Below are 24388 nucleotides of genomic sequence, written 5' to 3'. Positions count from 1 at the left end.
CTGGAGGAAAATGGGACATGAGCCCTTCCATCAACTGCCCTTTGAGGACTGTGACCACAGGAATTGAACCACAACTTTAAACCACCCACCTTTGGGGGAAAGTGCAGAGCAGGAAATGGGGATGGGATGCTGTATCTGTGGTCACCCAGTGGGCTCCAGGATTGCAAAGGTCAGGGCTAGATCTTCATTTCCCATCTAAACAAGGCCCACTCATGGTCCAGCCTGAGAGGAAGATGGGCATTGCTCAATTTCAAGAGAGCTATTCTCTGTGACCAGGCATTTGTCTCTTAGGTCCCAAGGAATATGATCCAACCATGAAGGAAAATATGGTCAATGGCCCAGAGGGTTTTGGTCTAACAAACCCAGGATGGAGATGGGGGATCCTACTGGTGAGGCGGTTTCTTGTTAAGGTGTACCTCTGGTGGAGGTGTACCGCCACCACAGCCATAGGACTGCTCGGAGTAGAGACCCATGAAAACACTCCCTTAAAGGTCGCCTGGCAGGCCATGGTCCTGGGCCCTCAGCTCTAAGTTGGTGGGCTTTGACATGGCCAGCCCCTGGGCATGTGACTTGAGAGGCAGTAATGTCTCCAAGCTCAGTGGTATTTATGGGGTTGACCTCACTGTCAGAGCCTGGCTGGGGAGCCATTGTACATGTAACACACAAAAGTATGACTTGACAATGTTATCCATAAAGTTTCTGGTCAACAGACTTAACAATAGTTAAGTTTCGAGGGAGTTAAAATGTGGATACGTGTATTTTCTTTTTACTGTCAGGGTCACTGTCCCTAACCCCGGCATTATTCAAGGATCAAATGTATATGCAAAACTGTTTCTCATCATGTCCATCATTTCTAAGCTATCCAAGCCACCATCATTTCTCATCCGGAATACTGCAATGGCCTCTTAATCTCCCTGCTTCTACTCTCACCCACCTTCAGAATGTTCTCAACAGAGGAGCCAGAGCAAATTTTTAAAATGTTATGTCATCGATGGAAAAAACTTCCATGTGTGTTTTTTTTTTCAGAATGACAAGGGGCTATGAGCAAGAAATCCACAGGATTTGTAGAACAAGTTTCTTGGCTACTTTTGCGTCTAATAGCTAATAAACTTTAGATATGTGTCAAGGAAAGAAAAAGGTAACATCATGTCACTCCTGGGTTCCATAACCCTCCAATGCTATTCCTGACACGTCCAAAGCCCTTCCGGTCTATAAGGTCTGAAATGTGCCCTCCACCTCCCTCCTGATTCAAGGACTGTGCTCCTGATGTTCCCTCTGTTAGGAATACTCTTCCCCCAGATGTACTTATTTATCATTGCATCCCCTGACCTGAAAGTACGCCTTAGGAGGCAGCAAGTTCATTTTCTTCACTACCTCATCAGCAGTGTCTAAACCAGTGACGTACCAGGCACCCCACAGTGCCATTTTATATGCTACCGGTAAGTAGGAACTGATTCTGGCTTTGCGGCTGAAAGGCGCGGCATATGTGGAAGGGAAAACGACTTTCCTGGAGCAAGGAATGTGACTTCAGGAGCCTCTCAGATGGAGAGAGGCAGCCTGGTCCCCAAGCTGATTGATTGCTCTTCCGGGCCTAACCAGGTCTCCTCCCCAGACTCCACCCCTTCAAGAGCCCTCTAGAGCCAATTGGCTGAACTCTCCGAGCCCTTTCATCCTCGCAGCCAACGACAGGGCAAAAACTATGCGGGAGGCGGGGCCAGGGTTCCCGAGAAGCCGGCCCACTCCTGAGGGTGGGTTGCTCCCACCTCCAGGGCACAGAGTTTCCGAAACCTTCAGAGGCCTAGAAGGGCCTGAGGGTAAAGTTGAGAGTTAGTGGGGAGTCCGTGACGCAGTTCGGTCTCCGCTGTGTTCCGAGACGTGAGTCGGACCTTTGGATAAGGGTTATGGGGCAGCCTGGCGTCTGGGTTCTGTCCGTGTCCTGGGAGAGGGTGGGTGACACTTGCCGGGACAGAGGCCCCCTTCTGCGCAGCCGCTGCGGCGAAGGCGAGGAGGTCTCTCTAGGGGTAGTCGAGGGCCCTCGTTGGGCGCTGTCCCTAGTCTGGGGTCGTAGCCGCTCGCTCTGATAGGGCTGACAGTGGTTGTAGAATTTTGCCGTCCCCGCCCCTAGCCCGCAGGCCGCCGGGGTAACAGCGGTCTAGAGCCCAGCCAGGCTGCACGGACTCCACAACCCCAGCTTGAAGCGGATCACCAGTCCAGTCCCCGTTGTGTTCCCAGTGAGCAACAGAGTTTTGCAGGAGATTACTCATTTATTCATTCAGTACTTACTGAGCACCTACCACAGACTGCTAGGTCCTGGGGGTGACAGTGTGTACAAAGCAAAGGTGTCTTCTGGTAGGGAAGAAATGGAACAAGCTTGAAGGGCTAGAAACGGAGTCTGGAAATCTGGGGAGGCTGAAAACATAAAACAGATTTTGAGGGCTAGTAATCCTAAGAAACAGGTAATCATTAAAAATAAGCAAAGAAACGAGAAAACATTCACCTTTTACACTCCCTTTAAAGACTTAGTTTTTCCTCTCTAAAGACACTTGACTCAACAAAGTTTCCTTCTCATCTCCTTGCTGTAAACTTTGGCTGGAAAGCAGGATTGCAGTTGGAATGCATTTTGCAGTTAGAGAAGGATATGAAGACTTCCATACCAAACAGAACAGGCGAAAAGGAGCAGCTGTAGTTTGATGGTATGAGGTTACCTTCAGACACAGAAGATTTGTCTCTTACCAGCCATTCAACCTTTGGCACATCATTCAGTCTCTGGGAGCTGCATTTCCCCATCTTCAGAATGGGAATGATCATCCTTGCTTTTCATGGTTCTATAGGAAAGGAAGTTACCCAGGGAAGGGACACCGCCCTGAGTGTCTGCTTGGAGTTGAGCTCTCAGAGAATGCAATCTTCTCTCTTCTGTTTACAGTAATAGGATACCCCCTTAGGAACTTCCTCACCAAACCCGAGGAAGAGATCAGGCAAGATTTGTGCTGGGCGGAGTGAGGCTGTGCTGGCCAGGTGAGACCTATACTGTGAAATTAGTTATCTGGGAACAGGAATCTGTTGACTAGAGGAAGGACCATGGCTGAAATGGAGCATTTCTGGATGGCTATTTATTGAGGACGAGAGAACCAGAGGAGTGGGAGTGAGCCCTCTGGACCTTGAGGAGTACAGTTTGGGGATGGGAGGAAAGGTGATATAGTTAAACTCAAATTTGGGTGACAGGAGACTTGAATTTGAGTTGCCTCTTTCTTCTAAGGTTGTTTCCCCATCACTACATTTTGATAGAAGACACTGGGAGATCTGGGTGATTCCTTCCAGCCCTGACATTCTGAGAATCTTTGAGTTAGATTAAGTCAATCTAGAATTGGGGCCCCTGGATGGCGCTATTGAGACAACATTGTCAAGACTGTATATATACTGTACGGTCTTCAGATAATATGAAGGACAAAAGGGATGAACAAGTGGAGAAGGGATGGTGGTGGTCATGTGTGAAGGGTACAGGTCTTATCATCTGTACACCCAGATAGAATTAGAATCTTGAACTTGTTTAATGTTTCAAATCATACAACATTTACTGAACCCTCTTTGTACTAGGTACTTTGTGGAATTCCACCCATGAATACCATGGCCCTTGGTCTTGGGGGCTTAGAGCTTAATGTGTACTTGTGAGGAGGAATGACACAGACATATGGCCCGTTCTAGTAGAAGGCTACCCTAGTTTATAAGTACAGATTTGTTACTCTGTGTGTGTGTGTGTGTGTGTATGTTTTCTTTTTTTTTAAGTACAGAAATTTCTGTGTGGTCGTCTATCTGCTTTTGTTATGATGTCAGGCTTTGTTTTATGCTTAAGGCATAGGCCTTTTGCTTCCTGAGATCAAGTAGTCCCCAGATATTTTCCTCCAGTTCTTTTTTTTTTCTTTCAATTTTTGTATTTCATTCATCTCTCTTTCTGGAATTTTTCAGGTATTCCCTCTTACTCGTCACTCGGTTGCTGCTTATCAGTAACCAGGGACCGTGTGACTACTGCTATCAGAAACCGGAATAGGTGCTGCTGGTGAGTTAAAGGAATACAACCTCCAAGGTAAAACCTCTTTCTCTCTCTTTCTGGGACTAGGACTGTGCCCTTTGGGAGTTTCTCACAGCCTGAAAGGAATGGTGGTCCTAAGATCAGAACACTCACCCATCAGTCTCAGGGATTTGTAGGTCAGAGATCTGTTGGGTCTCATTTGTTCTCATCCATTTGCCAGTTGTCTCTGTGATTATGCCTTTATTCACAGTTGCTAGGATATCCCTAGTGTCCTGCTGGCCTCGTGATCTCATCTGTCCCTCCTTTTGCTTCTCCAGCCAAGAGTTCTCCTTCTCACCTAGTGCCTGGGAATTCTTCCAGGCTTTCTGAGGGAATTTTCCATCCAGCCAGGCAGAGGACAAATCGTTAGGTTTCCTTTTGACCAACCTCTCCTCAGACTGGCCCTCCCTGATCTTCTGGTAAGTCTTGCTTCCCTCTCAGTTCCCTCAGAATCACCTTGGGCTTCCTTATGGCACATCCTTGTGCATTTCTCTTTTTCCTTTCCTGCTCTTCTAACCAAAGCCTCTATCTCAGTGAGCTAATATATTTGCAGAGCTCCCATTGTCCCCTCTGTCTTATTCTCAAATTTGCTTTCCTGAAATATTCTTCCTCTTCTCATCTAAAGTGTTTTCCTACATCTTCATCTTTCTTAGTGACATTACCATTGTTGATATTCAGACCTGGATCTGATAACCTTGAATTCTTTCTTTCAGTCATCCTCTGTATCCAGTCTAATACAAGTTTATGCTTTCCTGGAAATTGCTGGATTTCATCGTTCTCTTTCCTATCATTTGTTCATTCATTTCTCATTCATTTGTTCATTCATTCAGCAAACACTTTTTGGACACCTAGAGAGTGGCAAGCCCTCTAAAGGTCACCCATCCTGCTTTCCTAAAGTTGTCTCCCAACTCACTTCCCTTTATCCATTCTTTTTTTTCTTTTTTTAATCACTCTAATCCATCTGGGCCAATCTTCCTAAATCATTTTAAAAAAACATGTTTAATTGAAGTATAGTTGATATACAGTATTATCCCCTAAAGAGTTCTTTTCCCAATTCCACTTTTAGGTAGGATGGTATGAAATATATTGTCCAGACTGGAATATTTTCATGAGTTGGGGGGACCACTATTAATAATGATGCTGGAAACTGTATTCTTGACAAGTGAGAGTGAGAGAGGAGAACTGCAAGGTAGAAAAAAGAATATAGGGGGGAAGAAGATGGAGATGGTTAATGCTTGTTACACATTGACCATCAAATTATACCCATACGTGCCCCATAATTTCAGTGTTCTGGCTCATCTTGCTTCATGCAACTTAATTCTTTCATCTGTTCACTAAGAAAAAATTTTTTGGTGCCTACCGTGTGCTTGGAACTGTGCCAGATGCTGGGAAGACAAAGGTAAACAAAATGGACAAAATTCCCACCATCATGAAGCTACGTGGTAGTGTAATTTCCAAGTTATTTCCGAGTACCCTGCCTTCCCCTCCCCTACAAGCTTCTTTTTGAGGAAACTGTGTTCTTGACAAGAGAAATTCTCTTTAGTGTCTCTTGTTTGGCAAGTCTACTAGAAACTAACTCCCTCAGCTTTTGTGTATCTGAAGCATCTTAATTTCTCCTTCATTCTTGAGAGAGAGTTTTGACAGATATAGAATTCATAGTTAACATTTTTTTCTTTCAAGACTTTAAATATGCCATGTCACTGCTTTCTGGCCTTCATAGCTTTTGAATGGAAATCAGCTTTTAATTTTATGGAGGATTCTTTGTATGGGATGGGTTAGTTCTCTCTTATTGCTTTCCAAATTTCTTCTTTGTCTTTGGGTTTCAATGAGTTGACTATAATGTGTCTTGGTGTAAATCTTTTTGAGTTTATCCTCGTTGAAATTCATTGATCTTCTTGGATGTGCCTATTCCTGTGTTCCCTCAGATTTGAGAACTTTGGGACATTACTTCTTTAAATATTTTTTCTGCCCCTTTCTATCTCTCTTCCTCTTTAGAACTCCTAAGATGAGAATGATGGTAAGTTTGATGATGTCCCTCAGATGCTGTTCCTTTTTTATTCATTCTTTTTCCCCCTCTTCTTCATACTGGATAATTTCAGGTTCACCAGTCCTTTCTTCTGTGTGCTCAAATCTGATGTTGAACCTCCTTAGTAAGTTTTTTATTGTAGTTACTGTACTTGTCAGGTCGAGAATTTCTTTGGTTAATTTTTAAAATTTTATGTCTTTATTGATATTCTCATTTTTTTCATACATTGTGTTCCTGATTTCCTTTAGTTCTTTGTCCAAGGTTTCCTTTAAATCATTGTATGTATTTAAGACAGTTGACTTAACATCTTTGATGAATAATTCTAATATCTGGTCTTCCTAGAGAATGCTTTCTTCCAAATTCTTTTATTTTTTCCTGTAAATCAGCTATATATGACTATTTCTTTGTATGTTGTACACTTTTTTTTAAAAGATTTTTTAAATTTATTATTTATTTGACAGAGAGAGACACAGTGAAAGAGGGAACAGAAGCAAGGGGCAGTGGGAGAGGGAGAAGCAGGCTCCTGCCAAGCAGGGAGCCCGACGTGGGGCTCGATCCCAGCACCCTGGGATCATGACCTGAGCCGAAGGCAGACGCCCAATGACCGAGCCACCCAGGTGCCCCCACTTTTTTATTCAAAATTAGACATTTTGAGTGTTATGGTAATTCTGAAAATGTAATTGTCTCACTCCTCAGTGATTGCTAAGTTTTGCTTGTGGAGGGTTGGAGCCATCCATTTGTGGCTTTTCCCAAACTTTCTTTTCTTTTTCTTATTCTTTCTTTCTTTCTTTTTTTTTTCTTGCAAAGTACGTATTCTTTGTTGTATGTAGACATTAAAGTTTCTGTTCTATTATCTCTGTGGTCAGCCAGTGGCCAAAGATTTTCTTAAATGTCTGAGTCCCAAAAGAGGGGAAAGAGTAATGTCTCTTTCAATTCCCTGAAGCTGCCTCAGCCAGTGGGGGTTAAAAACGGTGGCTGCCAGCATTTTTGCTGGCCCCTCAGTGATCAAAAGGAGCATCAACACTCAGACCACACAATACTCATATACAGAAGACAAGTCCTTATTGCCTTCCTGGCTCAGAAAGCTGCACCAGGAACAAGGCCAGCGTTCCCCATTGCCTCCTACCACAAGGATGGGGACTAATACATCATGAAAGGTTGAAATTATTGATGTTTACAGACTCTTCATCACGTTCTTTCCTGGATTTTGCAAGTGTTTGACTAGACTCCAGAGTTCCAGAACATCTGATTTGGGTGATTCTGCCAGTTCAACAGTTGTTTAGGTGGAGGGATGGATCTTTGGAGCTCAGTGGTTTAAGCCTCTGCCTTAGGCTCATGTCCTGATCCTAGGGTCCTGGGATTGAGTCCCGCATCCGGCTTCTTGCTCAAAGAGGAGCCTGTTTCTCTCTCTGCCTCTGCCTGACACTCTGCCTGCTTGTGCTCTCTCTCTGTTTCTCTGATAAATAAATAAATAAATAAATAAATAAAATCTTTAACAACAACAAAAAAAGAAACTGCCAACTACTGTCCAAAATGGTTTCCAAAGTACTGTTTTAAACAACCCCACCAGCTGTATATGAGTTCAGTTGCTCTACATATTTACTAATAATTGGTCAGACTTTTTTTTTTTTAAAGATTTTATTTATTTGACAGAGAGAGATCACAAGTAGGCAGAGAGGCAGGCAGAGAGAGAGAGAGAGAGAGGAAGAAGCAGGCTCCCCGCCAAGCAGAGAGCCCAATGCAGGACTCGATCCCAGGACCCTGGGATCATGACCTGAGCCGAAGGCAGAGGCTTAAACCACTGAGCCACCCAGGCGCCCCGGTCAGACTTTTGTTTAATTTTAGTTTTTGGGTTTTTTTTTAATATTTTGTATTTAAATTCAGTTTAGTTAGCATATACTGACTGTATTATTAGTTTCAGGGGTAGAATTTAGGGACTCATCAGTTGCATATAACACCCAGTGCTCATTACATCAAGGGTCCTCCTTAATATCCATCACCCAGTGACCCCATCCCCCACCTGCCTCCCTTCCAGCAACCCTCAGTTTGTTTCCTAGAGTTAAGAGTCTCTTGTGGTTTGCCTATCTCTCTGTTTTTATCTTATTGTATTTTTTCTGTCCTTCCCGTATGTTCTGTTTTGTTTCTTAAATTCCATATATGACTTAAGAAACAAAGCAGAGGATTATAAGGGAAGGAAGGGGAGCAGTGTTGGGGGATGGGGAAGTGGGTGATGGACATTAAGGAGGACATGTGATGTAATGAGCACTGGGTGTTATATAAGACTGATGAATCACTAAACTCTACACATGAAACTAATACTACACTATATGTTAATTAATTGATTTTAAATAAATAGTGCACATAAGAGTGAAATCATATCGTATTTGTCTTTCTCTGACTGACTTACTACATTTAGCTTAATACTCTCTAGTTCCATCCACATTATTGCAGATGGCAAGATTTCATCCTTTTGGATGGTTGAGTAATATTTCTGTGTGTTTGTGTGTACACATACGTATCCTATATCTTCATTATCCAATCATCTATCAATGGACATCCGCACTCTTTCCATATTTTGGCAATTGTGGGCATTGCTGCTATAAACCTTAAGGTGCATATGCTTCATATCACTGTTTGTATCCTTTGGATAAACATCTTGTGGTGCAACTGCTGAGTCATAGGGTTGTTCTATTTTTAACTTTCTGAGGAACCTCCAGACTGTTTTCCAAGGGTGCACCAGTTTGCACTTCCACCAAGAGTTTGCATTTCCCTTTCTCTGCACCAACAGCTGTTGTTTCCCGGCTTTTAATTTTAGCCATTTTGACCTGTGTGAGGTGGTATCTCATTGTAGTTTTGGACTGTGTTTCCCTGGTGCCGACTGAAGGTGAACATCTTTTCATGTGTCTGTTGGCCATTTCTATGTCCTCTTTGGAGAAATGCCTGTGTCTTCTGTCCATTACTTGAGTGGATTTTTGGGGGGGGGGGTTTTGGGTGTTGAGTTTGAAAAGTTCTTTATAGATTTTGGATACTAGCCCCTTTTTTTGAAGAAAGATTTTATTTACTCATGAGAGGGAGAGCATGAGGGAGCATAAGAGAGCATAAGCAGGGGGAGGGGCAAAAGGAGAGGGAGAAGCACACTCCCTGCTGAACAGGGAGCCTGGCCTGGGCCTTGATCCCAGGACCTTGGGGTCATGACCTGAGCCAAAGTCAGATGCTTATCCCACCAACTGAGCCACCCGGGTGCCCTGGATACTAACCCTTCCTCATTTGCAAATAGCTTCTTCCATTCTGTAAGTTGCCCTTTAGTTTTGTAGACAGTGTCCTTTGCTGTGCAAAAATTTTTTATCGTGATGAAGTCCCAATAGTTCATTTTTGTTTTTGTTTCCCTTGTATTTGGAGACGTGTCTAGCAAGAAGTTGCTGTGGCTGAGGTCAAAGAAGTTGCTGCCTGTGTTCTTCTCTAGGATTAAAAAAAATTTATTCTTTTATTTATGACCATGAATGTAGAATGACAGAGAGAGATAATGAGAGAGAGCACAAGTGGGGAGGAAGAGAGAAGCAGGCTCTCCGTGAGCCTGATTCAGGGCTCAGTCCTAGGACCCTGGGATGGTGATCTGAGCTGAAGGGAGGCTCTCAACTAACTGAGCCACCCAGGTGCCTCTCCTTTAGTATTTTCCTGGGCTCCTATCTCACCTTTAGATCTTTCATCCATTTTGAGTTTATTTTTGTTGATTGTGTAAGAAAGTGCTCTGGTTGGGGCGCCTGGGTGGCTCAGTGGGTTAAAGCCGCTGCCTTTGGCTCAGGTCATGATCCCCTGGTCCTGGGATCGAGCCCCACATCGGGCTCTCTGCTCAGCAGGGAGCCTGCTTCCCCTCCACTCTCTCTGCCTGCCTCTCTGCCCACTTGTGATCTCTGTCTGTCAAATAAATAAATAAAATCGTAAAAAAAAAAAAAAAAAGAAAGAAAGTGCTCTGGTTTCATTTTTCTTTCTGGGGCTGTCCAATTTTCCCAGCACCATTTGTTGAAGGGAGTGTCTTTTTTCCATTGGATGCTCTTTCCTGATTTGTCAAAGATGAGTTGACCATCGAGTTGAGGGTCCATTTCTAGGGTCTGTATTCTGTTCCGTTTATCTATTGGTCTGTTTCTGTGCCAGTACTATACAGCCTGGATGATTACAGCTGCATAATACAGGTTGAACTCTGGCATTGTGAAGCCACCAGCTTTGGTTTTCTTTTTCAACATTCTTTTGACTATTCAGGGTACCATACAAATTCTAGGATTATTTGGTTCAGGTCCTTAAAAAATTTTAATTTTTTTTTTTTTTAAGATTTTATTTATTTATTTGACAGAGAGAGAGAGATCACAAGTAGGCAGAGAGGCAGGCAGAGAGAGAGGAGGAAGCAGGCTCCCTGCTGAGCAGAGAGTCCCATGCGGGGCTCGATCCCAGGACCCTGAGATCATGACCTGAGCTGAAGGCAGAGGCTTAACCCACTGAGCCCCACAGGCGCCCCCAAAATTTTAATTTTTTAATTTAATATTTTGATAGGGATTGCATTGAATGTATAGATTGCTCTGGGTAGCATAGACATTTTCACAATATTTATTCTTCCATGAGCTTGGAACATTTTTCCATTTCTTGTGTCTTCCTCAATTTATTTCATAAGTGTTCTACAGTTTTCAGAGTAGAGATCTTTTACCTCGTTGGTTAGGTTTATTCCTAGGTATCTTATGGTTTTGGGTGTTATAAATGGAATCAATTCCTAATTTCTCTTTCTTCTCTCTCATTATTAGTGTAATGAAATGCAACTGATTTCTGTGTATTGATTTTGTATCCTGCCATGCTAATGAATTGCTATATGAGTTCTTGCAATTTTGGGATGGAGATGCATAAAGTATCAAGTCATCTGCAAAGAGAGAGAGAGAGTTTGGGGCACCTGGGTGGCTCAGTGGGTTAAAGCCTCTGCCTTTGGCTTAGGTCATGATCCCAGGGTCCTGGGATAGAGCCCCACATTGGGCTCTCTGCTCAGCAGGGAGCCTGCTTCCCCTCTCTCTCTGCCTGCCTCTTTGCCTACTTGTGATCTCTGTCTGTCAAATAAATAAATAAAATCTTAAAAAAAAAGAGAGAGAGAGAGAGTTTGACATCTATTGTGTTCCTGACCTTAAGGGAAAAGCTCTCAGGTTTTCCCTGTTGAGGATAATGTTTGCTATGGGCTTTTTGTATATGGCTTTTATGATGTTGAAGTATATACCCTCTAACCCTACACTGTGTAGAGTTTTTTTTTTTTTAAGATTTTATTTATTTATTTGACCAAGAGAGATCACAAGTAGGCAGAGAGGCAGGCAGAGAGAGAGAGGAGGAAGCAGGCTCCCTGCGGAGCAGAGAGCCTGATGGGGGGCTCGATCCCAGGACCCTAAGATCATGACCTGAGCCGAAGGCAGCGGCTTAATCCACTGAGCCACCCAGGCGCCCCTACACTGTGTAGAGTTTTAATCAAGAAAGGATGTTGCATTATATGTCAAATGCTTTTTTTGCATCAACATAGAGGATCATGTGATTCTTTCCCTTCTTTTATTAATGGGGTGTATCACATTGATTAATTTGTGAATGTTGAACCACCCTTGCAGCCCAGGAATAAATCCCACCTGGTTATGGTGAATAAGCCTTTTTTTTTTTTTTAAGATTTTATTTATTTATTTGACAGATAGAGATCACAAGTAGGGACAGAGGCAGGCAGAGAGAGAGAGAGAGGAGGAAGCAGGCTCCCTGCCAAGCAGAGAGCCCGATGCGGGGCTCGATCCCAGGACCCTGGGATCATGACCTGAGCTGAAGGCAGAGGCTTTAACCCACTGAGCCACCCAGGCACCCCGGTGAATAAGCCTTTTAATGTACCATTAGATCCTATTGGCTAGTATGTTGGTGAAAATGTTGGCACATGTTCATCAGGGATATTAGTCTGTAATTCTCCTTTTTGATGGGGTCTTTGTCTGGTTTTGGGATCAAGGTAATGCTGGCCTCATAGAATGAGTTTGGAAGTTTTCTTTCCATTTCTATTTTTTGAAACAGTTTCTGAAGAATAGCTATTAACTTTTCTTTAAATGTTTGGTAGAATTCCCCTGGGGAGCCATCTGGCCCTGGACTCTTGTTTTTTGGGGAGATTTTTGATTACTGATTCTATTTCTATGCCAGTTATGGATCTGTTCAGGTTTCCCATTTCTTCTTTTTCAGTTTTGATGGTTTATATGTTTCTTGGAATTTATCTGTTTTTACCAGGTTGCCTAATTTGTTGGCATATAATTGTTCATAGTATTTTCTTGTTATTATATTTCTTTGCTGTTGGTTGTGATCTCTCTTTCATTCATGATTTTATTTATTTGGGTCCTTCCTCCTTTCTTTTTGATAAGTCTGGCGACAGGTTTATCAATCGTATTAATTCTTTCAAAGAACCAGCTCCTAGTTTCATTGATCTGTTCTACTGTTCTTTTGACTTCTATATTCTTGATTTCTGCTCTAGTCCTCATTAGTTCTCTTCTGCTTATTTAGGCTTTATTTGCTGTTCTTTCTCCAGCTCCTTTAGGTTTTAGGTTAGATTGTATATTTGAGATCTTTCCTTCTTCTTGAGGAATGACTGTATTGGTATAGACTTCCCTTTCAGGACCACCTTTGCTGCATTTCAAGTGTTCTTTGTTTTCATTTTATTTGTTTCCATGAATTTAAAAAAATTCTTCTTTAATGTCCTGGTCAACCCATTCATTTTTCAGTAGGATGTTCTTTAACCTCCATGTATTTGCAGTCCTTCCAAAGTTTTTCTTGTGGTTTACTTCACATTATAGCATTGTGGTTTGAAAATATGCATGGTATGCTCTCAATCTTTTTTACCAGTTGAGGCCTGATTTGTGACCCAGTATGTGTTCCCTTCTGGAGAACATTCAATATTCATTTGACAAGAATGTATATTCTGCTGCTTTAGAATGAAATACTCTGAATATATCTGTTAAGCCCATCTGGTACATTGTGTCACTCAAAGCCCTTGTTTCCTTGCTGTAATTCTGCTTAGGTGATCCGTCCATTGCTGTGAGTGGTGTGTTAAAGTCCCCTACTATTAGTGTATTATTATCACTCAGTTTCTTTAGTTTTGTTATTTTTTTTAAACAATGATTTTGTAATTTTATTAGCTTTGTAAAAATTTTTTATTTTATTTTTTCAGTGTTCCAAGGTTCATTGTTTTTGCACCACACCCAGTGCTCCATGCAATACGTGCCCTCCTTAATACCCACCACCAGGCTCACCCACCCCTCTCCCCTCCCAAACCCTCAGTTTGTTTCCCAGAGCCCGCAGTCTCTCATGATTTGTCTCCCCCTTTGGTTTCCCGCAACTCACTTCTCCTTTCCTTCTCTCAGTGTCCTCCATGTTATTCCTTATACTCCACAAGTAGTGAAACCGTATGATCATTGACTTTCTCTGCTTGACTTATTTCACTCAGCATAATCTTCTCCAGTCCTGTCCATGCTGATACAAAAGTTGGGTATTCATCCTTTCTGATGGAGGCATAATACTCCATTGTATATATGGATCATATCTTCTTTATCCTTTGTCTGTTGAAGGGCATCTTGGCTCTTTCCACAGTTTGGCGATTGTGGCCATTGTTCCTATGAACATTGGGGTACAGATGGCCCTTCTTTCCACAACATCTGTATCTTTGGGGTTCATACCCAGTAGTGCAATTTCAGGGTCATTAGGGTAGCTCTATTTTTCGTTTCTTAAGGAATCTCCACACTGTTTTCCAAAGTGGCTGCACCAACTTGCATTCCCACCAACAGTGTTAGAGGGTTCCCCTTCCTCCACGTCTTCTCTAACACTTGTTGTTTATTGTCTTGTTGATTTTGGCCATTCTGACTGGTGTAAGGTACTTTCTCAATGTGGTTTTGATTTGAATCTCTCTGGTGGCTAATGATGATGAATATTTTTTCATGTGTCTGTTAGCCATTTGTATTTCTTCTTTGGAGAAGTGTCTGTTCATGTCTTTTGCCCATTTTTGGATGTGATTATCTGTTTTTTGAGGGTTGAGTTTGAGGAGTTCTTTATGGATCTTGGATATCAGCCCTTTGTCTGTAGTGTCATTTGAGAATATCTTCTCCCATTCTGTGGGTTGTCTCTTTGTTTTGTTGACTGTGCCCTTTGCTGTGCAGAGCTTTTGATCTTGATGAAGTCCCACAAGTTCACTTTTGCTTTTATTTCCTTTGCCTTTAGAGACATGTCCTGAAAGAAGTTGCTGTGGCCGATGTCGAAGACTGAACCCTAGTTCTAAACTAACACTCATACTTGGGTGTTGAGATGAGTTCTGGGAAACTGTGTTTGGCCCCTTGACCTCTGCCGCTACAGTGATGCCGTTCTGCCAAGCCTCTTCCCATTCTCCCACTTTTCTATCTTCTTTTCTCCAGACTGATTGAGGAATTGAAGGAGCTGTATGATGGACTGGAATTAGAAAATGAAGATATTTACATGGCAACCACCTTTGGGGACTTCATCCAACTGTTAGTGAGAAAGCTATGAGAGGACGACAAAGACAAGTGCATCATTGACTGTGTGAGTCTTCCTCCACATGGGCTTGGCGTTACAGACCCCTCAGACACCCACATCTGTGGTTCCACAGTGGCACATGGGGGAGATCTGGACATCAGGAAGCCAGGGCACCTAAGAGCCTACCCTCAGGGTCCCAGGCTCTCCCTGGTAACCCTGGATACCCTGAGGATGCCAGTACAGTTAGGCAAATACAACAGAGGAGACAAAGCTGTCCTCAGTGGAGGGGACAGTGAGATAGAAGATGAGAGGGTGCAGAAGTGAAGGTGCTGATCAGATCGGAGCAGCAGACTGGCAAAGCTAACAGAGGGTCCTGGGCAGGCTCAGTATGGCCTTTCCCTGGAGTGGCCTGGACCAGAAGTGGAATTGGGTTACTTGATGCAGAAGCCGGCAAAGGAAGGATGGGGCTTGTTCTGTCTGCTGGCATGTGCCCAGCTTCACACTGGCTGCTGGAATCTCACACTTTCCTGTCTTGTTTTTTTTCTTAAAGCAGGGCAGAAGGGATTCTTTCCCCTTAGTTCCATCAGAAATCTTAGGGAAGGACTTTGGGTTGCTCCAGCTTGAGAGAATGGGGTGGGAGTGAGGCCTGGAGAAGAGAGAGCTTCCTTAGAACCAAGTGGTCCCAATGGGGGAGGAGCAGCCACCCCCAAGGAAGTGGAGTAATGTTTCCAGAAGGGGGCTGCTGGGCAGATGAGCTAAGCAATGTTGAAAAGACTGGTGAACGAGCTGGTTTCAAGAACCTAGCTTTTCTGCTCTGGGTCCTGGGGAAGTTGTCAGGCATACAGCCTGGGCATGATGTGGTCCAAATGTGCTTGTCATCTGGTTGGTGACCCTGTCTTGGCCCTTCAGTGAGAATGGTATTTTTTGTTTTCTTTCTTTCTTTCTTTCTTTCTTTCTTTCTTTCTTTCTTTCTTTCTATTCCAGAGTCCAGTCCCACCAGCACAGCCCCCACTACAGGGGACCGGGGGAGGGGGGGTGCTGTATGGTTTTGAATTAGAACAGAGATGATGGGGTTTAGGGAGGTGCACCCAGCCTGCTGTAACTCAAGTTAGTTTCAAGACCCCTTGAAGAGTCCATCAATTTTAGGAAGCCATTGGCTTCCTAGAGCTCCCAGGTTGGCAGAACTTAAATGTGGTTTATGGTGCTGAGCCTTCTGGTCCTGAAGCAGGGACTCCCATGGCGAAATGTGCTGGCCCAGAGGAGTTTTTTCCTTGAGGTTCTCTGCTGCCGTCTAGTGGCATGTTCCATAATAGCACCACTAGCTACACCACAGTGAGGGATTGTTGGTCCCTGCACAAGTGTGAATAGAGTCCAGGACTGCTGGGACACGCATCTTGAGTCCAGGCCTGAGAGCTCCTAATAACCCGGTCCCTGCCTCATGTAGTCTCCCAGTCCCCATGGTGGAGGCGTGCCCATTGCTGGCCCAGGAGGGGGCAGCCCCTCGTTCAGTGAGGAAAATAGGTCCAGGGCAGAAATTATGGAATACAGAATGCATTGTAGGGGTAAGTTGGGAAGAAAGAACCAGCAAGGAGTGTTAGAGAAAGTCACGAGACAGCCCCCAATAACCGCTGAGGGACAAAATCGAGACTCTCAGGAGCCTGCAGAGCCAGTGTCCCAGCTGCCAGAGTGGGACCACCAAGAGCTGGTGGGAGAGTCTGTGGGAAGCTGTCACCTTGTGTTCAGACACTTCCTTAAGTCCACACCCAAGAATGTGGTGGTGGCCCATGCTGCTGTTAGGGAGCCGGGGTGCCAGGCTGAGTCTGCCTAGTACCCCATCCTTGCCCTTCCTCACGTCCATCTTGTAGACCTGTGGGGTGATGGAGGTTGCTTCCCCTGCTTTCTCCACTGGCACTTTTCTGGGGACAGGACTCTGGGAGGTAGAGCTGCAGCTTAACAAAGTGGACAGTAGTAGAGTCCCACTCAGCTCTCCTTGAAGAGCCTCCCAAATGGTACGCTAGGGTGATAGTCACTTTAGGGACTTATGACATGACCACATCACATGTGTGTGACTTTGTCTGGCGGAGTTTGAGGGATTTGGGGCTGTTTGAGGGAAAAGATATGACCATGAGAAGTATTAATGCACAACAGACTTCATGGGATGGTGCCCCCATAGTGGGAAACCCTCCAGAGATTGTAGTGGCGGTGCCTACTCAGAATGGGAGGGGCGCAAGGGAATTCTTGGGGGTCAGGAGATCCTGGAGGGGGCTCTCATGTCCTTGCAATGTTTTCTCGGTAGTAGAACAGGAGTCTCTGGGTCAGAGGGCTGGGAGGGGCAGCAGTTACAACCGTGTGGTCCATCTCACCAATGATAACATCTGTCAAGTGAGGTTCCTGGAGGATGCGAAGCAACAAGGCCCTAAGTGGCTAAAAGTCTGCTTGTTTGGACTATTTTTAAAATAACTGGATACATAAACATATATCCAGCAAGCATCTGAGCTCACAGGTCTCACCCTGCGAATAAGACGTGAACAACCTAGAGGCCAATACACAGAGGCCATCTTTGGCTTATGTGTAATATAGATTTATACCTTAGACACATGTTTTTCTCGTTGATGAAACCCTAGTTCTTGAAATGCCACAGCACGGTGTTTTCTTTATCTGGTCTAGAATAGTTCTCAAAGAGTGATTTACATCTTTGTTATTCTTAACTGGAGAATTACCTGGTATATACTATCAGCTCTGCCACTAGATTGCTCGTGTCTGTTTGGTCCAGTTTCCCTCACCAGCCTTGTGCCGCATGCTGACTGTGTGGCTGGTGGGTGTAGGAGGTCCTGGAGGGAGCAGAAGACCAAATACTGTCTCAGCCCTCAGGGGAATGCAAACAGTACTGGAATACTTGTCTAAGCGGGTATCTGTGATAGTCAGACGAGGTTTGAAGAAAGACGGAGGATGCTAGGAGGACAGTGCAGGGAGATATGATAGATGTGGGGTGAAAGTTGGCTTCCTGGAGAGTGTGAGTGTGTAGCACTTGGGGGTTGAAAACATGCCACAGCTGTGTGCAGAGAGGAGCAGCTCAGCAGGCTTTGGTCCCACACTTTGGGCCAGAGCTGCCCCATGTACAAGATTGAGAGCTGCTCTAGATCTGTGGTCTCCACCTTCCCCTGTCCACCCTGCCCCTTGGGCACCCTGCTCCCTGAGCTCCCTTACATCAGGGAAGAGGGCAGAGTCCTAATCCCCAGGCTGCCCATAGCAGCATACCCACCAGAAGCATGAAAGGGAGGCTGGCTGTCAGAGTGCCTCCATTTAAGAAGGGCTGTGTAGCAAAGGAAACAGTCAACAAAACAAAGAGGCAACCCATGGAATGGGAGAAGATATTTGCAAATGACAGTACAGACAAAAGGCTGATATCCAGGATCTATAAAGAACTCCTCAAACTCAACACACACAAAACAGATAATCATATCAAAAAATGGGCAGAAGACATGAACAGACACTTCTCCAATGAAGACATACAAATGGCTATCAGACACATGAAAAAATGCTCATCATCACTAGCCATCAGGGAGATTCAAATTAAAACCACATTGAGATACCATCTTATACCAGTTAGAATGGTCAAAATTAGCAAGACAGGAAACAACATGTGTTGGAGAGGATGTGGAGAAAGGGGAACCCTCTTACACTGTTGGTGGGAATGCAAGTTGATGCAGCCACTTTGGAGAGCAGTGTGGAGATTCCTGAAGAAATTAAGAATAGAGCTTCCCAATGACCCTGCAATTGCACTGCTGGGTATTTACCCCAAAGATACAGATGTAGTGAAAAGAAGGGCCATGTGTACCCCAATGTTTATAGCAGGAATGGCCACGGTCGCCAAACTGTGGAAAGAACCAAGATGCCCTTCGATGGATGAATGGATAAGGAAGATGTGGTCCATACTATGGAGTATTATGCCTCCATCAGAAAGGATGAATACCCAACTTTTGTAGCAACATGGATGGGACTGGAAGAGATTATGCTGAGTGAAATAAGTCAAGCAGACAGAGTCAATTATCATATGGTTTCACTTATTTGTGGAACATAACAAATAACATGGAGGACATGGGGAGATGGTGAGGAGAAGGGAGTTGAGGGAAATTGGAAGGGGAGGTGAACCATAGAGACTATGGACACTGAAAAACAACCTGAGGGTTTTGAAAGGGCAGGGGGTGGGAGGTTGGGGCAACCAGGTGGGTGGGTATTGGGGAGGGCACATATTGCATGGAGCACTGGGTGTGGTGCAAAACCAATAAATACTGTTACGCTGAAAAGAAATAAAAAAAAAAAAAAGAAGGGCTGTGTAGATTCACCTTTCCTTGAATCTCTCCCATCATCCCCCCACCCCGCCTGCCCCACAGATGCCATCCTTGGGGGCATACTCTACCAGATGTGCTGGTGCTTGAAGCCAGGCATGCTTTCCCCTGGTCAAGGCTGTCTAGAGACAGAGAGGGTGGCCTTTGGAGTAGTGACCTCCTTATTACAGAGGCAGAGGGACTATTTTGCAGGATCATTTGTAAGCATCATTAGGAAGTAGTAAATCCATCAATATTTAGGAAGGAAGGAAGGAAAAGAGAGAGGGCCAGAAGGGCACCATTCTCACACTTATCCGGCCAAGGAAAACTTACTGCCCCATCTCACGGATGGGGAAACTGAGGTCAGCACATTGGAGTGTGGCAGAACTGGGAGTGCAGGGCAGAGCCCCTGACTCACTGAAGAAGGGTCTTGAAAGAACAGGCCAGGCTGCTCCAGGCCTGAGCCCATCTCCCTCCTCTCTGCACCGCCCTCCCCTTGGCCAGGTTGGCGGACCTCATGGAACAGCATCAGGAGGAGCTGGCCGCCGCTGAGGCTCTGCACGCAGGTGCTTCTACACATTGGCCCTGAAGACCCATGTGGGCATGTCCATCCAGACCTTCCTCTACTTTGCTGGCTGGTGCGACAAGATTCAGGTGAGGCTGAGGCTCCTGCCCACCAAGTGAGTTCACACAGGCAGGCTGGGCCCAGCAGGAAACTCTGAGGGCAGTGCATTGGCCTGCCTGCAGTATAACAAACAACCACAGCTGACTGGCTTAAAAGAACCCTGTTGATCAGCTCCCACTTCTGCAGATGGGCAGTCCAGTCAGGCTGGGCTGGGTTCCATGCCCGGGTTTCCCAAGGACAGTGTCAAGGTGTGTTCAGGCTGGGCTTTGGCTGGAGTCTCTGGGGAGACCCTGCCTGCAGGCCTCTAGATAGCCTTGACCAGGGGAAAGCATACCTGGCTTCTGCAGGCGTTGGCGGAGTTCAGCTCCTGTTGATGGAGGACTGAGGCCTGGGTCCTTACTGGCTGCTGCGGGGGCTGCTGTCAGCCACTGCAGGCCTTGCTCTGGCCCTTGCCCCAGCCCTCCATCCCCTTGCTATTTTCAGGCTTGGCATCCATCTGCCATGAACTGGAGAAAACTTTGCCTTTGTGGGGGCTCCTGAGGTGGTGCTGGGGACACCTGCATCATCTCCTCTTCTAATGTCAATGTGCCATTCCGCATCTTTGCAGAAGGAGTAGCTTACCATCTACCAGATCCCAGGGATCAGAGTGGGACCATGGGACCCATTTTCAGAGATTTGCCCACTACAGGCAGTGATGGGACACCCACCACCGAGAGGTTCATGGGTCTGTGCCAGATTTGGGGTTCATGCCTTGTGTCCTCTCCATGGGGTGGAGGGTGCAGGTGTGATGGAAGGCCCACCTGCTCCTCTTGCTGCTGCATCACTGCTGGCAGGAGCTGGCCCCCGCCTGGGCCCTCCTGGGCTAGCACACCTTCTAGAGGCAACTTGGCCTCTCAATCCCCTTTTCTCCGCCCCAGTGTCCAAGCCAGAGAGCTTACCTGTACCAGGACCAGCTACGCATCTGAGGACTGTGCCAGGCTCTGTGCGGCACGCACCTTGCACCTGTTGGCTGCCCATTCCACCTGTGTCTGGGGTCCTCAGGTGTCCCTGTCATACATAATCTGGAAGGTTTGGGTCTCTACCTGTCTGGTTCATGGGGGCTGCAGGACACGGACAAGACTCTTGAATTCTGAGTTCCAGACACAGTCTGGCTGCCCACTGAGGAAACAGTGGAGCCCCCTCCCAGTGACCCCGCTGGCCACTCCGTGCTTCTTCCAGGGCTCCACCATTCCTATCAACCATGCCAGACCAAACTGCAACCTGACCTTGACCAGGAAGAAGCGTTTTGGGTGAGTCACGGCAGAGGGTGAATTTCGCCACACACTGGGTGCTTTTCATAGGGAATGTTGTGTGGGCACTCATCCTGTTTCTGCATATCTATCCAATGTCTGTTTATTCAACAGTCACTACATGCTGGGCGGTTCAGGTACTGGAGATACAGTGATGATCAGAGCTGATGAGAATGCCTATCCTCAGGGGACTTACAGTCTAGCAAATGAAACAGCTTTCATTCCCAAAGTACCTGCTGTGTGCCAGGCACTGTTGTAATGACTTTAGAAGTGTAATTTTACTTATTTCCCTCAATAACCCTCTAGGAGTCAGGCTCGTAGTAAGGGCACCTGAAAAATTTTATCTGGAAAGATTATAATGATGACTGTGCATCAAAACAAAGAAGTATACAGAACCAGGGTACAGGAACAACATAATGGAGAAATAGGCAAAGGTAGGAACTGGCACTCCAAGGAGGAAAGTCAAGTGTCCACGGCACACAGAACAGACTAGGGATGGGGAATGATTTACACCCAGCAGTGAGGCCCAATAGCCTAGGGAGAGAGAAGCCCCCTCACACTGCCGGGGGACGGCAGAAGGGCTCCACCCTGTGAAAGGCAGCTTGCCATTGACTGTTCAGTCCCCGGATGCACCCCTGCCACAAGGCATGGCTGTGAGGCTCATTGACAGGCGCACTGGGAGACCAGCCCGAGAGCGCTCCCAGCAGCTCTGCTGGGGCTCTGACAGCAGAACCCGGCACAGCCCCCGCTGAGCTCTACGGCATCCTTACCGGGCATGGTGTGCAGCTCTGTGAAGGCATGGGGCAGAGCTAGGGGGACCCCAAGAAGCAGGCCTGAGAGAAACTTGTGTGAGGAAAGCACACTGAGGAATGTCCTCTAAAATCATCTAAGATGGGTCAGAGGCCCAGTGTGGTCAGCACCCAGCAGGCCTTCCCATCTTCTCTGTGCCCCTAACAGTGTGGGGACACCATGACCCACCAGCAGGGACCTCACATCCCCATGGATGGTGGTCAGAGCCGCTCGGCTTCCTGGAGAACGTGTGAGTGTTTCAGAAGGAAAAGGGTTTCAAATGTCATTTGGATCCACAGAAATGAGCACAGATGGACACACCAGGTCCTGAAGGACAGGCCTGCTGGTGAGGGAAGGCTCCTGTCAGGAGACTGGGCTGTGGACACAGGAAACCCTCTCCTGTAGCCCACCGAGAGGGGCAAGGCTGTGGGGAGACGGCGCAGACTCCAGGCCGGGGTCCCCACCCAGCCTTTCCCCCAGAGGACACGAGATGGAGGGAGTGCTCCAGGACAGCCCCCCACAACAAAGAACTCCCCAGCCAAGATGTCAGAGTGTGGAGCGAGAGCCCTGCAGGGCCGGAGTGCTTGGAGCCCCTTCCTCTGGCGCAGGCTAGGGCAGGGGCCCAGGGCCCATGGCGCCAGGCACATGAGTCTGTGAGGTCACTGATCTTCCAGGCGCCTCTCAGGGTGTCCGTCCTGTCAGACTGAGGAGGAGCTGATGCTGAGCCTCCCAGTGAGATGCGGGAGCGGGAGGTTTTCCCTATATCGGCAGGCGTATGAGTCTGCTAGGACCACCATAACAAAGTACCCAAACCAGGAGGCTCAAACAGCACGCATTTCCTGTCTCGGCGTTCTGGGGCTGGAAGCTCTAGATACAGGTGTCAGAAGGTTGGTTTCTTCTGAGGGTGGGAGGGAGGATCCCCTCCAGCCCTCTCCCCTGGCTTCTGGGCTTTATCGGCAATCTTTGGTGTCTATCTCTGCCCTCATGCTCACATCGTGTTCTCCTCCTGCGTGTCTATCTCTTCACATGGCCCTGTTTTTATAAAGGCATCAGTCATTTTGGGTTAGGCACCTCTTCTATTCCTGTAAGACCTCATCTTAACTAATTACATCTGGAACAACCCTAATTCCTGGAGTTAGGATTTCAACACATGAATTTTGGGGAGTACCGATCAGCCACGACAGTGGGACTTCCCTCGCGTCTTTTTTTCTTTGGAGCCTTCACAACCCTGATGACCTCACCCCCTTCCCTGGGAACACTCGCTGTGCTCCCTCCACTGTCTCACCCTTCTGGGTGCACTGGGGGTGGGAGTGGTTCTCCCAAGCCCTCAGTGCACCCATTGCTCCCAGGGCAGTGTGCAGGTTCCATTGGTCCTGGCCTCAGTGTTCGTCCACACTCTTCCCCTCGCCTGGGCTTAGCTAAGAAGTCATCTTTTTTGGGAAACATTCTGATGGTGATGATGATCATGAATATGGTGATGATGAAGAAAACAAGTCACGTGCCTGTGTGGAATGCTGGTGTGGACCGGCTCAGCAATTGTCTGACACTGAGGAAGACGGTGCCCGCATCTTACAGGAGTTAGGGGAAGGCAGGGCCACAGGCCTGCTAGGACCACACGTGTCATCATTAGGCCCCCCAGGACTGTGGGGGTCTCCCCTTGCTGGAGACACTGCTTGTACTGATGGTACCATGTCTTAATGCACAGCAGGCCAGCCTTATCAGGCCTCCCAGGCTGACTGCTTCCTTCTCTCCAGGGGACTCAGCCCGGCCTCAAGCCTAGGAAAACCCTCACCTGCTTCCTCCCGGCCCACCATGCAATCCCATCCCTCCCCCATACCCTCTCAGACTGCCTGTGTGATCCTTGGCCATCTCCCAGGCCCTGCCTGCCATCTCCTCCGCCATTGCCTGGTGTCACACCCTACTCAGCTGTCCCTAGGCAGGTCTCACAGCTCCCATCAGAAACTTCCCTGCCATCATGCCCTGCTGGGAAGAGGGGCTACTGCCAGATTGAGCATACTGCTCCATCAGGTACTGGAAAGTCAGGCATGAGCTATCTCTCAGGGGACCTTTGGCTCCATGTCAGGAAGGCTGGAGTGCAGGAGTGGATGGAGTGGGTTGAAGCAGAGCGGAGTGTTGTGGAGTGGAGTGAGCGGAGCGGAGCCGAGCGGGTGTAGGCTTGGGAGAGAGGACACCACTGGCAGGAGCACTCTGGCCCCCAGGCGGTGTGGAGAGACGGAGTCCCGCTTCTTTTGTACGGCAGGCTCTGTGGCTTCGTCCTCCCCTGGAACTACCCCTGATGCTGCTCTCCTGGAAGACGGCTGCCGGCCTGGCTCCCGGAAACACAGTGGTGATCGAGCCTGGCCAGGTGGGTGTGGGCGTGTTCTGGGCAGGACCTGTGGGCCGTAGAGGGTATTGGTAAGCACCCTATAAAGGAGACGGGTGCCCACCCGGGACTGGTTTCTCCTCAAGGAAGGAGGGGTACTGCTGATGAGGGCTGGCCTTCTGGGGGCCCCATTCATAGTCAGAGGCGGCATGCGGCAGGGACCAGTGGGGGCTGTAGGCAGGGTCTGTTCTTTCAGCAGTAGGGTGACCGAGTCAGGTTAGCCGACCCTGTGCCTATAGCTGCTTGGTGAGCAGCCAGGGATTTCTCCACAGGTGCCAGCACTCTGGGTTTGGGGGAGCAGAAACCCTGTTTGGTAACCCTTGTCCAGGCCTCATGCTCTGAGACTGAAGCCCAGCCCCTCATAG

At 46.9% G+C, this 24388-nt stretch overlaps 1 long non-coding RNA gene across 2 annotated transcripts; it reads left to right on the top strand.

The window, feature by feature from the left end:
- Window positions 1-1785: 1785 nt before the first annotated feature.
- LOC123940919 lies at window positions 1786-15148 on the top strand. 2 transcript variants are annotated; one of them, XR_006818115.1, is made up of 4 exons: window positions 1786-1875; window positions 2924-3015; window positions 3964-4081; window positions 14340-15148. It is a non-coding gene; the product is annotated as an uncharacterized LOC123940919 (long non-coding RNA). The 2 variants fall into 2 exon arrangements; XR_006818114.1 differs by lacking the exon at window positions 2924-3015.
- Window positions 15149-24388: the final 9240 nt, after the last annotated feature.

This window comes from Meles meles, chromosome 4 (assembly GCF_922984935.1).
Source record: "Meles meles chromosome 4, mMelMel3.1 paternal haplotype, whole genome shotgun sequence".
In the NCBI taxonomy this organism is placed as follows: Eukaryota; Metazoa; Chordata; class Mammalia; order Carnivora; family Mustelidae; genus Meles; species Meles meles.
This window is presented reverse-complemented; position numbering and strand designations above follow the sequence as displayed.